This window comes from Magnolia sinica, chromosome 8 (assembly GCF_029962835.1).
Source record: "Magnolia sinica isolate HGM2019 chromosome 8, MsV1, whole genome shotgun sequence".
In the NCBI taxonomy this organism is placed as follows: Eukaryota; Viridiplantae; Streptophyta; class Magnoliopsida; order Magnoliales; family Magnoliaceae; genus Magnolia; species Magnolia sinica.
Genome location: NC_080580.1, coordinates 91762370 through 91781740, shown reverse-complemented (window position 1 = coordinate 91781740; position 19371 = coordinate 91762370). Strand labels below are relative to the sequence as shown.

At 37.5% G+C, this 19371-nt stretch overlaps 1 pseudogene; it reads right to left on the bottom strand.

Annotated features, from left to right (window-relative positions):
* Positions 1-263: 263 nt before the first annotated feature.
* LOC131254389 (uncharacterized) lies at positions 264-19169 on the bottom strand (annotated as a pseudogene).
* Positions 19170-19371: the final 202 nt, after the last annotated feature.

The following is a 19371-nucleotide window of genomic DNA, read 5'->3' as shown; positions in this document are numbered from 1 at the left end:
TGGGAAAGAAAATGCTAAAAAGCTGCCCATTTGTGGCTGTTTGAGATTCAGACCATTTGTCATACAGAGCATGCCCTCTCCCCAAAATCGAGCATGCCCTCTCCCCAAAATCAGGTTAGTCTGCTCATCAGATACGCTGCAAAAAGGCCATACTTTCTCGGTTCAGAAAAAGGATTTCTAACAAAGTAATAAGAGATATTGAAAGGATGGACAGATGTGGCTTATGCCTAAAAAGGGGTACCAGTGCCATATGACAAGTGTAGACGATGTCAACCTCCTGTGACATATCATCTAAACCGTTTTGTAGCGTTTTGCAAATTTTTATGGGGGTACAAAAAATGAACACTAAAACCTTCTCCTATATTGATATGGCCAAGGGATAAACAACATAGAAGTGCAAGATGCAATGTGCAAACATACATAAGAGTAAGATCCAATAGGCCAGACCTAACATTGAATTAATGCATGTGTCTTCCTTTGGAGAGAGACTTCTTCATACCCTTGAATATTTTCCAAAACCAAATCAAGTTCATCAATGCCATCATAGGTGGCACCACAAGCAAGCTGTAGAAGCCCAAGGGAAAAACCATTCTCACCTGAAAACACCACCACCACCAACAACAACCACCACAACCAAATAAGATATCATATAACAAAATATTACTTGGTATTCTGGATGCAACAAATCCCAGTGGTATTCTTAATGGCGAGTGAGTTATCAACGTCAAGTGGTTGAATTGTGCACAATAGACCTTCTGCTCAGCGTGAATATAGAATGTTCCAAATGCTCACCTAGTCATCTAAAATCCTCAATGGGTAATGCCACAACACCGTCATTTCCATTATTAGTGATTAATGAGGAACTATAGGGTCCTTTTTGTTCATTCATTCATTTATTATTATTATTTTTGTACACACGCACTCACATCACAGTGGGATTTCATCACAATGGGTACTCGAACCCATGACCTAGTGTTGAAACTCTTGCGAGTCTACCACCGATGCATGAGTAAGCACCCAGGAACTATAGGGTCCTTTTTATTTATTTATTTATTATTGTTAATTTTTTCAAAACACGCACTCATACCCCATACACACCCATGCACTCACACCACAGTGGGATTTCACCACAATGGGTACTCGAACCCATGACCTCGTGTTGAAACTCCTGCGAGTCTACCACTGACGCATGAGTAAGCACCCAGGAACTATAGGGTCCTTGCGCATAAGAGAATGAGTAATTTGTTGTCACACAATCCCATAAATGTGGGTTCGTGTTTCTCCGATTCAAACCATCATCTGATTGGCCCTACCATGCATGGTTGATGCCCAAAACTCTCTTAGATTGACAACTTACAAGTACAATTTGGCCCCCTTTTCAGTGGAAATTAGTCCAAAGTTTGTGGGTTTGGGATCCTTGGGGCATCCCCTATTCAGGGTGGGGCTCATTAGATCATTCCTCTAAGTCACAAAACCATGGGCCCCACATGCATAAAATTTTGGATGTAAATAAGCCGCGTTTTCTCTGCTTTACAGGATCTTATAACCCTCTATTTATAATATGTGTATTCTGGTGTTCAACATATTATCATTAATGTGTATTCTAGTGTTCAACATATAATCATAATGACAATCTCTCCATTTTCAAAGCTTCTGTTTGATTTTTTTTTTTTGTTGAATTTTGAACAATTTTCAAAAAATAATGAGAAACTCACCTGTAAGTTCCAAAGAACAAATTTTTTGACTAAAATATTGCATTTATTATGGAAAATAAAAATGGACTAGTGAATAAAAGACGTTGAAAGAGTAGGTAAAAATACTACAAAAATACAAGTAGAAGTGACTATCCTTATAGTAGACTATAAAACTGCTTAAATTTTCAACACCATAATATCATATTGTTTCAACTTTAAATTATTAAATTGTAAATTCTAAATGAACAGTACACATAAATATCACATCTTTTAGTTAGATGTAAATGTTTTTGGTAATAACCAATGCTCAAAAACTCATTGATCAACTCAAAACTCATCTTGGTTGACTTGAATTGATCCAACTCATGTACCAGTTCAAATATTCTAAGTAAACTCCTTATTATGAAATTTTCGAGTTTATGAATATTGCTATAAATTTTATGACAAAGATCAGAACCCAAAAATCCAAACACACAGATAAGGATGAAGTGAACCAAGAATTACAAACCTGATCAAAGTGACGGTACATGTGGATAAAGCAGTAGATGAAAAGGAGGATTCTCGCAACCTGGAAGCACATATCATCAAAGGGATTTCAGATCTTGATATAGTCGAAGAAATAGATTAACTAGAAAGATTTCATACTTAAAAAAACCTAATTTTACTGCTTAGATGATAGAAAGGCTTGGAATGACTTCAAAGTCTTGAGAGCAATGTTTATTAACACATTTAGATACTTGGGGCTCAACAAAGTTGACTCAGATTTGCTAGGTTCTTAGTATCCAGTTCCAAGTTGGGTCAGTTTTTAGATATTACTTCTCTAGAACAGTTAAGAGTTACACATGTAATTGCCTAATAGCCTCTGAATTTTAGAGTATGAATTACCTCAATAAAATTGAAAAGTGAAAGACACTGGATTAAATTTCAATGGGACTCATTTCTTGTGCAATGATGCACAAAGATGTGTGCTCATAAGCTGGGGTTGGTCTTTAACCCTGTTGTCTTTCATGTCTCCAGTCCTAGTCTTTCATGGGCTAAATTGGACCTAATTTTGGGACATATATTTTGTTTGATTTTTAGGCTTGTTCACCTGATTAATAATTGTGTGGGCCTGAGCCAAGCTTGGCAACCTTTTTCTTTGAAGTTCTTCCTTGCGCTTGCAGCTTGGCCCATTTATGACTGTAGAAAATCTTAGGCCTTTGCCCAGATTTCATGTTCTATTGAGAAACGAGCTAGCCCAGTCCTGATGTCATGGATGATTAATAGAACCTTGACTTAGATACAATTAGTAAACAATATACTATGGCATGGCACAAACTTACCAACCCCACATATGCTTAACTTCTACAAATTACAAGCACAGGACCTTGATCCACTTATTTTAACAAAAGAAGAATAAGAAGAAGAAGCATGTTGTGTATTTCATATAGAACTTGCAGCCTAATGCATGTGCATTGTCATGTGTATAAAATTAATAGGACTCCCAAATTAAAAATTAAAAATACAGGTCTTGAAGTGGATAAATAACCATACCAACCAGCCAAGGAAAAGTGCAATGCCATTATAGACATAAAGGCTAGAACTTTTCTGTCCAGCGACATCCAAATACCTGCAGATATGTTTTAAGTCAATAAGCCAAGCTAACTGTTATGAAGGTGAAATAAATGATTTTTTTTTTTTTTTTTCCAGATGCTAAATTTACCATCTTATATTTACAAAGGGAGTTGTAGCCTTTGTAAGCAAAACCATTAGTATGTAGATCTGTGCTTTGCCACTTATGAGTGAGGGATGAGCGAATATAAAGCAAGTAAATGATGTACAACCTAAATAGAGAAGATCAGATTAATTTCCAATGTCAAATGTTTCCTAATTTTAAAAAAAAAACTTAAGACATCAGTTGGAAACTAAGTAATTTGAAAGTGGGAAACTGACTCAACTCAGCCTAGTCAATGGAAATCACTAAAAATTTATGGTCAATTCAGAATTTTTCGACCAAATACTAGGCCTAAAATCTCATTTTATTGAAAATATTATGAGTCATCCATACTCAGTTGAACCTCATTTGAAAATCGATGATAAGATCAAGCTCAAGTTGTTCAACATTGCACGTAAAGATCTTCAACTTTATAAGAAATACATGAGATTATTGTAGGCATTTTTCATGCTAATGTCCTGGAGTCGGTACTCCAGCCAAATGTACAAACTTGGCTGAATTCCAAGTCTTTGGTGAATTTTTGAACATTGAATAAAAGAATTTCAAGCAATCAAAATGCTCAGTTATTAGTAACATACACATATAGATACTAACAAATTCTTTACCACCTAAAGCTGGAAAATACCGAAGGATCATTCCCAGGTCCGAAAGAAAATAACCAATCGAAAACTGCATGAAGTGCGGAAAACATTGAATTAAACAATTGACTAGAATTTGAGAAATCCGAAGTGTATTGTACCAAACAGTTAGTAGTCTACTTGAAGGAAAACCTAAGCAATTCAACCTCCTCCCTATTCATAAAAAAAAAAAAAAAAAATTATAACAAAAAACTAATCTTATTTTTACTCCTTTCTACATATAACACATGGAATTCCAAGCTATTACAAAGAATGCGAAAATGGTGGGAAGATGAGAGCTTGGAGACACTGCTAAATATAACTATCGGATAATGATTATAGTGTAAATGAGAAACAAGAGCCCCTACAACATTGTCCCTAACTATAAATTTTACTCAATCCTATACTACTGCTACCACTACCATACTACTAGTTATGGTAGTAGCAATAACAACAATAAAAATTATACAATAAGAAGTTATGATTATTATATTGTGCAGTACTGTTCGTAAATTGAGCTGTTTTCTTAAAGATCTAAATGAGCCTAAGAATCCAATCTATAAGAGGTGGGTATTTTTTATGTTTCAAGAAGATGGCAAAGATGCTTCTTCATATTAAGATACTCAGGCAGGTTTGGCTAAGATTGATGGTGCTTAGCTTCACATTTGAAAAAAAAAGAAAGGAGAGGCTAGAGTGGATATTTCTACTTATGGATTCCATCAAACAAAAGATGCAGTGTTAAAGTTTTGTGTGAACATTGATTGGCATTTCTGTAATTTTCTCTTTTATGTATATCCATATTTTAGTGTTTTGTTATAAGGGTTTTTTTTTTTTTTTTGGTAATTTGGTAGAAGTCTCTAAAAAAGCATGAAGTTGTCATTATCTAGTATTTGGAATTATCTAGAGAAGAAATGTGTAGAAATTCATTAACCATAATGACCTTAATAATTAGTAAATGCTCTAGGAACGTACCTAGAAAGTTCCCTAGGATCTATAAATTGTGCTCATGAGCTTGAGTTGTAGAGATTGTCGTTGCAAGTGAATAAAATCCTTCTTCTTGATTTCTCTCAAGTGTGTTCTTCTTGCAATTGGGTGTGGGTTCTCATTGTTCTATTATGGTCTTCAGCGTATAGTTCTAGTGCATTTATCTATACTTCAAGAGTTGGATAAATCTCGTCACATAGATAATGGGAATGAATTGATGATTTGTTTAAGAAAGACTACATGAGTGCATTATACACAACTTTTATATAGTTTAGATCACAATAAGGTGAATTCAATAGTAGTACAAATTAGAGTTGGGCATGGGATGACTCGACTCGACCCGAACCGAGTGGTTGAATCGATCCGAACTGAGTAGACTTCGTCCAATCCGAATTCAAATTGAGTCGAGTTCTGGTCACCCAGTAACTCGACTGGACTTGACCCGAAATCCGACTTGGTACTGACTCGACTTGATCCGAAACCCGACTCCTACATAAAAAAAACCAGATTTGACATTTCAGATATGAGATGCCGTGTAGCTGATGGAGAGGCTGCAATTCTGGCAGGTGCACCTAAGTTCTGAGCTGTGATTTCAGCTTGCGGATACCTGCCACACCTGACCTGACTCGGTGATGACTCGACCCGACTCAGTACCTGTGACCAGGTCGGACTCGGTCCAGGTTAGTCCAGGCCAGACCCGGACTCGGATCGGGTCAGGCATGCTGGACTCGGTACCGAGTCGGGTTGAGTTCGGATCAGGTCTATTTCAAAACCGAGTCGAGTTGGGTCAGTCCTAACTCGGTCCGACTCAACTCGATGCCCAGCTCTAGTACAAATACATGCTTTTAATTTTAAGGTTTGTGGTCTTCAGGTATGCATGAATGCAAACTTTCACATTGTAATTGGATGTGCTATACATTTTGACATAAAAGCTTCATGCTTGGCTTGCTAATGCTACATAATTTTCTATTATTGGGTTCAAAGTAGGCAATTGCTATTGTTCAGATAAAATATAAAATGGTTAAAGTAAGAAAACTCTACTTCATGAGAAAATAAAATTGAATCTTGCTATATGGTTATGAGTTCACTATAACAAAAATGTTTTAAGTTTAAATTTTGTAGTAACAACTTACCCCCGTTATGGTCAGATACAATAGATTTTCTATTTATCATCAACTCAGCACTAGAGCCATCCTGAAAAATATCTGATAACATTACAAGGTAGAAAGTAACAAGTGCAGCAACAAGCGCATGAAATGTTGAGAATCCCCTGCATGGAGAAATTTATCAAATTTTTATTTCCTGGAAACCAACTAAAGATAGTCTACCGAAACAGAACAACTATGCAAACACAGCCTCATACAACATATATTTACCGGTTATTCCACTCAATCAATTCTGCTTTGCTTAGCTTGGTGTAGCCCTTGAAGTACAATAAGCTAATCCGACCTGTGACTTCATAGACCTTCAAAAGTGAAACAGCAAAATATAAAAGATTGTAAATTCAAAAAGATCTAAATGTCACATGTAGGAAATGCTGAGATTCTTTAAGACACTGTGCAACCTGAATTGTTTCTTTAGAAACAACTTTCAAGGTGATTATCACTCATTACCAGTTTAGTATTCTATTCCATAATTTGTTTCTAAGTAGACAAATATTCCTAAACTATATATATATATATATATATATATAGAGTCATGCTCCCCTGCGCACCTACGCACGTGCGCGCCTTTGCACACGTGTCATGGGTGTCTAATCTGAACGGTCCATGTGATGCGGAATCCCATGAAACCCCTTGTGACAAAATTTCACCCTGATCTAAAATTCTGGTGGGCCATAGCAAAGAGAAATGCAAATAAAGGGAGGAAACTGTTTTCATTTTTCATGGCCCATCAAAGTTTAGATCAAAGTAAAACTTGGTCCCGGGAGGGTTTCACGAGGTGTTGCTTCACATGAACGGTTCAGATTTTGGATCCACATCACGTATGATGGTTTCTCAAAAAAGTTCATATGTAGTATGTACGAACTGGTTCACAGGTGAGCGTTTCCGCGCGCGCGCGTGTGTATATATATATATTCGTTTCCTATATTGAAGAAATGCTTATTATGCATATAAAAGAGTTGTTACAGATTAGAGGCATCACATGTTACTAGTATGTCAATGTCATTTGTACTCGATACTTTGAAACACTAGATGAATAGCTTTGGTGAATTGGAAGATTATATGCATACTTCTAGTGCAGAAAATGATGAAATCAGTTTCCTTTTAGAGGATTAAAAAATGTTTAGGGGTAGTTTGATTACAATATTTTTTCTCAATTTCATAAACCAAGGGGGGCCCACATCAAGACATCCAACAACAATTCTATGATTTTGTAGCGTTGTCTCTACAATATGCGAGGCTTAACCCTTCATCCCACCTTTTGTAGGAAAAAAGTCACAAGATGTAACAAGGCAGTTTTTGGATGTGATGGACCGCCAAAATTGTGTTTTATGAAGAACCAAGAAAATCATTTTGCAAATAAAGTTCAATATATTATAATCCAATATATTGCCATCTAAAGTAGACCCTAGGCCAGCCCAAGCGCCTAACCCATAGTATGCCATTTAAATGTATTTTAAAAGCAAATAACAATATAAAAAATGCAATAATTAAAAGATAGAAATACTTACAATCTTGCACATTAGGATCCCGCAAAAGATAGATATAAACCATAGAAATTGTTCATTTTGACTGAACTTGCTAGCCAAGGTACTTGTTCCATGAGAGAAGGACAAGCCCAACATAATGCTTGTTGAAATACTACAAGGTACAATATACATGGAGAGATAATAAGAATCATGTACAACCTTAAGTCCCAATAGTTTACAAGAAGAAGTAGAAAATGAGATTGAAAACCACACAAAAGTTTATATCAAATACTAACTAGATTGTCAAATTAGTGGTAAATCTTAAATTATTATTATTATTTTTAGTTATTAGTAGCAGAAAGGAAATGGATACATAGCAATAAGAGCTGAAACAGAGATGTCGACTCAGAACTAATTTTGGAAGATAAGTTGGTTGTTTTACCAACCAAGAGGTCATAAAAATTACTAAATTACATCTATAAAACAAAGGAAGAGAAGGCGAAAAAGTGCAAAAATGCCCCGAAAAAAAAGGCGAAAATAACAAAAGAACCTACAGCTTGGGCTGGGCCGACACAAGCTTAGCTTAAACAAGCTTTGTAATTCATAGTAAAAGGGTGTAATCGGTTAGCAGTTGTCCTTATCATCTCAGATATTTATTTCTTGAGGCAATGGTTGGACTTGGATTTAGTGAAGTACAAAAAGTTTGAGGATACTCTCTTAACACATTTAGCAGCCAAACGCTTTCACCAATTCATTAGAGGCTAACTCAAAACATAGATCAAACAAAAATACCTGTATAATAATATATACCAGTCTCAATGTGGAAGATGTTGGGGAATAGCGGAAGCACACAGAGTTGAATCAAGTGAAGTACTACCAATCGCACAACCAATTCCAAACACAAATAATCCGAATTTTGTGGAAAAACCCTTTCGGGAAAGCAGAAATTACAAGAGATGGAGAGTTACTGATTCGAACAAGCCTCGAATCTACCTCAGAAGCCCAAGCTATGCCCTTGAAACCCTTAGGAACAAATTTGAAAGCCTAGAACACCTCTTCTTCCTTCCCAAATATTGATTACGCCAGTTACATATAGTATACCATAGTATCACAATCGGAATATGAAACAAATCTCGCACTTGCGCAATTCTGTGTGCGTGCTCGGTGACACTTTCGATGGAACTTCAATGGCATCGAGTAAAACACCAAAACGTTCCAGCAACAAAATATGAATTTTTCAGATTTTTCCGATGGCATCAACATTTGCTCGATTGCGCGCATTGAGTGTTCTATCGATGGCATCGACACACCCCGTTGCTTATAGATTTAAGAAATCGACAACAGGAGATAATATGAAAATAGCATATGCAAACTTCCTTTTATTTACTAATAAGCACCCAACTGAAATGAAATCTAATCTCGCAATGGGCCACAACAAGTTCGCCTTATTTCACTTTGATAATAATCCTAATGTAGATCTCCATAAACTGACCTGACAGAAGTTTATGCTGTTTTAAGTATAAAAACTAAAATATTTATAGAGAGGAAATAAGCAACGCTTCTTCTGAATTACCAACATTTTCACTCAAGCCAAGAACTCATCAATGAACTGTATTAAATCCCATCATCCGAAGAAAGATCTCAACAACCACATTAATGGACTTGTTATTGTTGCATGTGGACTGCTGTCTATTTTAATAGTCATTGCGCAAGCTAATTATTAGATCACTAGGATTTTCTAGAGGGATATTTTTGTGCAGATGAATTGCATGGGTCACTGAAACATGAGCGGGGGGTCCTAGCATGGAGTGCTGGACAGATGAAAATGCCTGTTGATAATTCGGACCTAGTGATGCATATTTCCTCATGTTGGGAGTTACTTGATACTCTGGAAAACTGTGATAGTTCATATGCATGTGCTAAAAAGTTGTACACCTAGCATATATGCAACTCAAATTAGGCGTCCAAATCATGGCACATAAACAGTTTAAGTTACTGAAAAGGAACATAGCCTATTTGGGCCAAGCTAAATGAGTAATGGGTTGGGTTCAGGTTAGAAAATGTGGCCACTTTAAGTAAACATATTGGATTCAAGTTGGATCCTACCCAACTCGACCTACCAGCTGGTCCAAATGACCTGGCCCAACCTGACCCAAAATCCAAAACAAATTAATAGATAATAAGTAGACATCAATCATATAATGGACCCTATTGGACAGTGCTCTGTGGGTCCCATCATGATGTCTGTATTTTATCCATGCCGTCCATCCATTTTGTATCATTTTTTTAGGCCAAGAGCCCAAAAATGAGTTAGATCCAAGTCTCAGTTGGACCACACCACAGGAAAACAAGGGTGATTGAACGGCCACCATTAAAAAAACTTCCTAGGCCCACCATAACATTTATTTTCAATCCAACCTATTGATTAAGTCGGACAGACCTACCTGATGAAGGGAAAACAAAAATATCAGCTTAATCTAAAACTTTTGTGGCTCCCAAGAACTCTTTCATGGTGGGTGTTCAATCACCACTATTTCCTGTGGTGTGGCCGATCTACCTCAATTTTGGGCTCATGTACTAAAATAATGATCCAAAATAGATGAACGGCACGGACAAAACATATACATTCTAGTACAGCCCATGGAGCACCGTCGAGTATTGAGTTGCTATTGGCAGTGTCAGAATGCAACTCTTAAAACCAAGTGTAGCAATGTGGGGTTGCGTCAGGTAAGTCGAGCCATAATAGTAGTGTGGGGTTGGGTCAGGTAAGTCGAGCCATAGCATAATGGGTCGAGTTGGGTCAGCTTGGGTCAAAATTCTTGAGCCGTTTATTAATAAACAGGTTGGCCTCGGGCCGACCTCGACCGGAACCAAACCTGACCCATTGCCACCCCTATAAAGACTACAATCTCAGCCCATTTCTCTCTTATGAATTGTCAATTTGAAAGTCCACAATGGGATGTGTAGTAACATCGATCTTTGAGTGACGTTTCAAGCATGGCAAGCAAGAAAGTTATATATGGAATATCAATAAATTTCAAATATCAAGATAATCATGTAATTACATGATATTTGGTGGTCAACCAAACACAGCCTAATAGAAACAAAATCTATAAAATTCCTTTTCATGCTGCAAATGCATTGCAAGAAAGATGAACAAAAGCAGAAGACAATGAAAAGAAAAAAGAAGCTTTTATCACAACAAAACAACACTAACCTTCCTTCCTTTCAGCAATTCAAACAAAAAGCCAACTGTGAGAAAGAGAGAGAGAGAGAGAGAGAGAGAGAGAGAGAGAGAGATACTATATTGTCTTTTTCTCTTTGTTATATTTCCACGAAGCAGAGTTGCTGGATGCCCGCTATTTCAATACCTACATTTTTTATCATATACAGTCTAAAAATCATTCCAGGTGGGCCACACCATAGGAACTAGTGTAAAATCATGCTCTAAATTAACGTGGTTTTCTCCACATGAGTCTTCTAGAATGTACTGATTTTTGGGGAATCCGTTAGTAGATGAAATTAATATAAACGTCAACGTGGACCACACAGACAATATTGGACTATTTTAATGGTGGGGCTTCCCATCTCATCTTTTTGTGATGGTGTAGCCTACCCGAGTGTTGAATAGGTCTGACTTTTGGGCCCCCGTCCAAATATAAGATGGCAGAGCTGATGAACGGGCTGGATCCCAGCCACGTGAGTGAAGACGTTCTGCATGAGAAATTCACGCGAGTTTTTGGAGGTTAACCGTTATCATGATCTAGAAAGGGCGGAAGACATTCGCGCGACGACAGATACTGCGTACGCGAACAGGGATTGGAAACTACCGGGCCTTCCCAAGCTAGGAACGGAGAATGCGTCCAATGGCCACTGTGATGTATGGGTTTTATCCACACCGTCCATACATTTTTAAATGTTATTTTAGTAAAATTACCAAAAGCAAGAACCATATCCAAGCCTTAAATGGACAACAAAGTGGGAATTAAACACTTACCATTGAAAATATTTTGTGGGCCATGGAAGTTTTGGATCAAGCTTTCCCTTTATCTAGATCTATGTGAGGTTATAAATAGGTCCACTTGAGCTTTGGATATGCTTCACATTTTCGATCATGCCTCATAACACACAGGCCGTAAAATAGATGGATGGCATGGATCTTCACGATGTATATATCCAAGCATTCATCCTTTTCAAGATAATTACCGGACAAGAGATATTATTACATTTAATGCGTAGTGCTTTTAATCCAACATAAACTTATCGTTTTAGTATAGTCTATCAGATTGTTGGATTGTCTCATTTTTAAGTCAATATATTAGCTACTGACAGGTTGAGTAGCGAGACTACAGACTAGCTACTGAAGTGATGTCACCAAGTTACGTGGGTCCTGACATGATGTATGTTTTGTATCCACACCGTCCATCCATTTGGAGAGACCATTTTAGGGCACGAGACAAAGAATGAGTGAGATCCAAATTTGGAGTGGACACCACCACAGAAACAGTGGAGAGACTTATGCCCACCATTAAAAACTTCTAAGGGCCACAAAAGTTTTCTATCTAGCTGATTTTGTGTTTTCTCTTATCTAATGCCTGTTTTAACTTATGAACAGGTTAAATCTCAAATAAACATCACGGTGGACCTTAGGAAGGTTTCAATGGTGGCCGTTACTCTCTCCACTGTTTTCTGTGGTGGGGTCCACTGCAGCTTTGGATCTGCCTCATTCTTTAAATAATGCCGTAAAATGATCTCTCCAAATGGATGGATGGTGTGGATACAAAACATACATCATATTGGGACCTACAGAATTTGGTAATGTCACTTCATTAGTGAGTCTCGCGACTCAACCTGTAAGTGGCTAATCCGCGTCCCTTAACATGATCCAAGAAAAAGGATATATAGCATGGATAAACACACACACATCAAGGTGGCTCATGTAGATCTGATTAGATGCTTAAAGGTCCGGTCAAGGTATCGACTACACAGTTTCTGCTGTCAGAAGCTAGGTGGGCGGTGGGCCTACTGTGCTGTTTGCAAGAATCCACCATGTCCATCCATTTTTTCATTGACAAATTCACTTCTATCCATTTGTTTTTAAAGACGAAAATAAGACAACGTTACAAAAATCAGGAAGATTCAAAGTCAGGTAAGCCATACTAAATGAAAGTGGGAAAATCAACATCCACCGTTGAAATTTTTTTGGAGCTGACCATGAAGTTTTTATGCCATCTAACGTGTTGATAGAATTATTAACACTAGATAAACTGTTGCAACAAATATCATCCTGATGCACGAACGTGTGGTATGGTCCACAGTAGTTTTGAATCTGACTGACTTTTAGAATCGTGTCCTATCGTGGTCTTTCAAAACAGATGGGCGGAGTGGATTTGTCACGGACATATATCTGGACCCCACACAGCCAATCTGTTCCCGTGTGCGGGCACTATGGGGGGATACAACTAGTGAAATTATTATTGCATATGGTTGGGGCACTGTTCATGTTACAAGGTTGTAACCATGGAAACATACACTTAGTGTTTGCTTATAGTTGTATGGGGGCATCGGTTCATGTTACAGGCATGTAATCATATTCTTAGTGTGATAACCTGTAGTCTCATTCAACTTGGTTCATGTTACAAGCATGTAATCATATTCTTAGTGTGATGACTTTTATTAGTTGTCATTCAACTTAATTTCCACTAATAAATACTTCATTTCTGCCTTAAATGGAAACTCATGGAGAATATGAATATGTACCATTAAGATATTGGAGAAAATTGATTAGGTAAATATTAATTTACAATACTTTATAAATATTTATATTCATTATATGTATGTTCCATACATATATTTTTAGTATTTTTCAATCATTTTTTTTTCATTTTAATTAGAAATTTATTTATTTTTAATAATGATATGCTATATAAAATAAAAGTTAAGAATAAAACTCAGCTTTGTTTTTTTATTATATTAATAGAGTATTATTCTTAATATATATTTTTGTGCATAATAAAACTTGCAGTAAAATTGGAATATATAATAACCTTTGTCTAATTTATTTGTTAGAGTGACACCAAGCATTCATTATAGTTTATTCTTTTAAGAATACCCATTTTTATTAAACTAAATTTTAGGAGAGTGAGATATAAGACAAATTCAATCTGGTATAATATTTCAAAGGCTTTGAAATGCTGTGCATGTAAGACAATGAAACATCCTATCTCTTGTAATGTTATGCTAGGAAGGATGATGTTGCTAGCTACTCCTTTTCTCATTATCAATGAAAAAAATACAAGTGGTTACTTCATTAGGAGAATACTTGGAAATAATTTTATGAAATGCACATAGGATCAACCAGTGAATAGGCAGGATAATTTCAAACAGTCCACCTTTCCCAGATAAGAATAATCCAATAGGCCAACCTTGCATTTTTCAATGGTTTTTGCTAGTTGCTATGGAGGTATATGATTTCCTTGTATTGATCTTTAGGCCATGGTCAAATGCATAGTGGATCAAACAATGAACAGCCAGGATCATTATGAAAATATCAAGAGTGACCTTGAAAATGAGAATAAAGATGGTCTTCAAGATGCTTACAATGCCTTGTACAGAGAAAGTTATAAAATTGCTGTCAAACTAAAAATTTAAAGAGAAAAATATCTTAAATTAAAAGAAGAACTTGAAAACAATGTTTTAGAAAAATTTCATTTTTTCGATTGTTTTGAAAAAACAAAACTAGACTTAAATTTCAAAACCTTAGAGTTATAATAACTCAGAATTGAAATGAGAATCTAAAATTCGAAGTTTTTTCTCTTTTGAGTCCTAAGAATACTTGGAGATATGCCTACAGAGACCCAAAACTAGAAAAATTGTTAACCTCATCCACAAAATATAGTTACAAATCAAGTCTAGGCTATAGCAAAGATAATTCTCTAAAAAATGAAGACAAAATTTTCACAAGAAGCGATAATGATAGTGCTACTATTGAATATCAGATATAGTGATAGCATATTGGAGTAGTGGAGATGGATGATTGAAGCCATGATGGAGATTGTTGATCGGGTGCCTTCAATCCTAGTGTTAAAAGTAAAAATTTTTATTCGATTGACAAGGTTGTCAATTCGATCAAAATATTATCAAAAATTCCAATTTGCTCGTTGGACGTTTTTGAACATTATCGATTCAATCGATAGAAGTTTTGATTCGATCGATGGTTTATTGATTCATGTCAATTCAATCAACATTCAGATCGATAGTGTGTGGGAGTTCTGCATAAGTACGGGTTTTGTTTCTAATTGCATACGAAAGTGTAAAAATACTCTTTTAATCTTGCAAACAGGGTAAAACAAAAGGGAGTTTAGCACATTTTCAAAGGTTTTGAATGGAACTAGGATTTCTCATCTATAAGTTGTTCCATCTCTTATAATTCTTCTTATAATAGGGGATTGATTACCGCTTTGTATCATGGTTTTTTCCTATTAGGACTTTTCATGTAAAATCTGTATTTTTTGTGTTTACTCTTCTTTTTTTTTTTTCATTCTCTATAATATGTTTCATTCTGTCCAGGGATGCTTCTGCGCTCATTGAGAAGTCTCAGCACCCAACACCAACTTTACATTGAAAATTACATATGGTGAGATAAAATCATTTATATAATGAGATGCTGAGACCCAGGCGAATCGGGTGCTGCCGGAAGCTGCCAAGGTACTTCTGACCCTAGTAAATCCGACTCAAGCCCAAGAAGGAAATAATCCGAAGGTCAACGTTGTACGCCAGGTCGTCAAGGCGCCTGCCAAGGTACGAAAACGGGGCCGGCCATGCTCCGCCGCCAAGGTTCTGACCTTGGTAAATCAGACTCCACTGGGGGTGACTACACGTGCCGCTGCGAAGGCTTTGGCCATGGTAAATCCGACCCATGCGAACAGGTGCTGCTGGAAGCTCCTCCACGAAATGTGCGACGAAATTCGGACTATGGTCACGTTAAGCCTCACAGAAGTGACTTCTTCTCTGGTTCTAAATCAGGGGCTAGAAAGAAGACACGTGCGAAAAATGTTAATGATGATGGATTTCAGTTCACGAGAAAGCTCCCCTCACAATATCAATCGAGAAAACAAATGACGATGACGTGCTAAAGATCCCGGTTCTTTAGGATCTGTCTCTGATATGATTTCTGCCTTTTTATTATTATTATTTTTTATATTCTTTCTTCAGATTGGTTGTATTTTTATTTTTATTTTTCTTCAGACTTTACATAATGCAGACAGCCAGTTTTGGTTTTCTTGGGCCTGTTTGGATGCTTGTGAGTTACACACAAAAATACTCGCACACAAGTTGTGGTGGCCCAGGTTAATTGGCACCCAGTTAGGTTTGACACATCAAAATTTTAACTTTTGTTAAGTTTTGGGTTGCCTAATTTCAGCTTTGTGTTGGTCTTGGGCTGATGCATATCCCTCATAGGCCCAGCCCGTTTACATACTAAAGGCTCAAAAGCCATATGAGGCCCAATTCAAATCTAGAAGTTCTTTACTCTTGGGCCTACGGGGTCAGTTTAGCCCAGCCCAAGAAAAAGCATTGCTCGTACCACGCCTAGGCAAGGCCAAGCTCTGAAAGGGGATGTGGGATTGCGTACTGAGTAACTGAGTAAACTCTTTTGGGTTGTAATTTTTGTATTTTATCAACGTGCATCCGTTTTAACAGATAATTTTAGGGCTTGAAACCAACAACGAAGTATATAAAAAGCTCAACTGTACCACACCACAGGAAAGAGTGTGAGTTGAATGTCTACCGTTGAAAAGTTCTTGGGGGCAACGGAAGTTTTGGATCAAGATGATATTTGTGTTTTCCTTCATTTATATATGTGTAATCTTAAAAACAGATGGGATGACAAATAAACATCAATGTGAGCCGTAGGGTGGTTTCAACGGTAGAAATCATTATTCCCAGTGTTTCCTGTGGTGTGGTCCACTTGTAGTTTGGATACGATTCAAATTTGGGTTCACATCCTAAATTGATTTTAACAAACGGATGGACGGCATGGATAAATCATATACATTTACGGTGGGCTCAACATAATTTACTCAGCAGCATAAAAGGCATGCTGAACTACTCCGTAAGGTTGATACAAATAAACGACTTTTTGCTCAGCGTGTCTGGTGCCGATGAAAATGGGAGCTGATTGTGTGTTATCGAGGCAACACCTTAGTGGATGTTAACCTTACCATGGGGCCCACCTTGATGACATTTTGTATATCCATAACGTCCATCAGTTTATCCAGCTCATTTTATAAGTTGGTCCCAAAATTTAAACAAATGAAATTCTCAGGTGGACCACACCACAGGAAACAGTGGTGATTGAGTGCCTCACCATTAAAAATTCCAAAGACACGTGGTAATGTTTTCATAATGTTTATTTACCATCCAACCTGTTAATGATGTCAATAGTACCTCGATGAAGGGAACATAGAAAGATCAGCTTGATTCAAAACTTTGTTGGCCCACAAAAAGTGTTTAGTGGTCATTCATGACTATTTCTAATGGTATGGTCCACTTGAGATTTGGATCTTCTTAAGGTTTGGGATCACATCTTAAAAGGAAAAAAAAAAAGATGAACGGTGTGGATATACAACAAATAAATCAAGGTGGGCTCCAGACAGTTAGGGTAACACTCGTGTAACAGCTAATCCGCTGCCGATGAAAATACCCAAGTGGGCCTTTCTTAAGAAGGCCTCTAAATTAGGTGGACCAATCAACGCATCCCGTCTCATCATTTAGTTGCTGAACACAAAAATACACACAATTTTATCCACTCTGTGCATCCATTTTTTCTGGTTGTATTTTTTACCGGTGTAGATAGATAGTTTTGGATTTTGTAAAGTCAACTCACAAGTCAAGTACACACCCATCACCCATCTTTCACCTATCACATCCGTCCTCTCGCTTACAATCTCTCTCTCTCTCTCTCTCTCTCTCTCTCTCTCTCTCTCTCTCTCCTACCATTTTTTCAAAGCAACCATGAGGAGAGAAAACATCCATAAGAGAAGCTAGGTGTGGCCCACTTCTTACCCCTATCATCTCCACCCTCAAATTTTTATCATCCACCATAAAAGAGCAAGCTAAGGAGCCTAGGAGTCCAAGGAGTTAAAGAAGGAGGCTAATAGGTGGGTGATCCACCGTTGATTTTCATTTAAGGGCCCACTTATGATGGAACCCACTTCGATGTATGTGTTGTGATCAAAGAGGGGCCCATAGTAGTGGGGTCCCTCCACTACACCTATCTCTCTCTCTCTTTTGATGTGTGGCCCACCTGATGATACATGTATGTTATCCATGCCATCCACCGAGTGGGCCCACTCGGTGGTTCGTTTGGACGGACCTGATTGAAGGAAAAACTTAAATATCAGCTTGCTTCAAGGCTGGTAGGCCACACTGATGTGGACCCCACCTGATGTATATAGCTTCCACACCATCAATCGATCTTGCTGTCCAATATGATGGAGCCCATTGTGATGTTTACATGCCATCCTCACCGTCCAAGAAAAAGCATTGCTTGATTGATCCAAACCGTCCATCCATTTGGAGAGCTTGTTTTAAGGCTTGAGCAAAAAAAAAAGACAGATCTACAGATCGATTGGACCACACTGCAAAAAACAGTGAGGGATTAATCGTTTACCATTGAAACCCTTTTTCAGATCACAGAAGTTTCGGATCAATATGAAATTTGTTTTTCCACTTTATCCATGTATTTTTAACAGTATTAGTAGATTAGATGGAAAATAAACGTTATGGTGGGGTCCATGTAAGTTTGATCTCATTTAAGCTGTTCGTACAACTCGGAGCTTGAGGGGCGTACACGCTCGCCTTTGCACGACACGTACATACAATGGTATGTTGTAGGTTGAGTGTGGGAGCGGATTAGCTATGACAGGTTAACGTTGAGTACCTAGACTCCCTGGCCTGCCGAAGTGACGTGACTAAGCTCTGTGGGACCTGCCATGATATATGTGTTGTATTTGCACCGTCCATTCATTTGGAGATATCAAGTTAGGGCCAGAGCCAAAGAATTAGTCAGATCCAAAGCTCAAATGGACCCCACCACAGAAAATAGCGGAGAGAGTGACGCCCACCATTAAAATTTTCTAAGGCCCATGGAAGTTTTCGATCAAACTGAAATTTGTGTTTTCTCTTCTTTCACGTCTGTAGGAGAGAGTGACACCCACCATTAAAATTTTCTAAGGCCCACGGAAGTTTTCGATCAAACTGAAATTTGTGTTTTCTCTTCTTTCATGTCTGTATTAACTTGTGAACACGTTGGATCTCAGATAAACATCATAGTGGACCTTAGGAAGGTTTCAACGGTAGGAGTTACTCTTCCACTATTTTCTATGGTGGGGTCCACTCCAAATTTAGATTTGACTCATTCTTTGTCTCATGGCCTAAAATGATCTCTACAAATTGATGGACAGTGTGGATACAACACATACATCACGGTGGGTCCTACAGTACCTGATGACTTCACTTCCTGTCATTACTAACAGTAGCTTGCGTGAGATGCAAGCAAAAATCTCAAGTTATCCCGAATAGTTGGCGTGTGTTATATGTTGAATACACGTGGGTCCACTGTGAATGCATGTGGTTGATCAACATCGTCCATTCATTTTCCCAGATCATTTTAGGGGTTGAACCCAAAATTTATGTATATCCAAAGCTCAAGTGGACCATACCATAAGA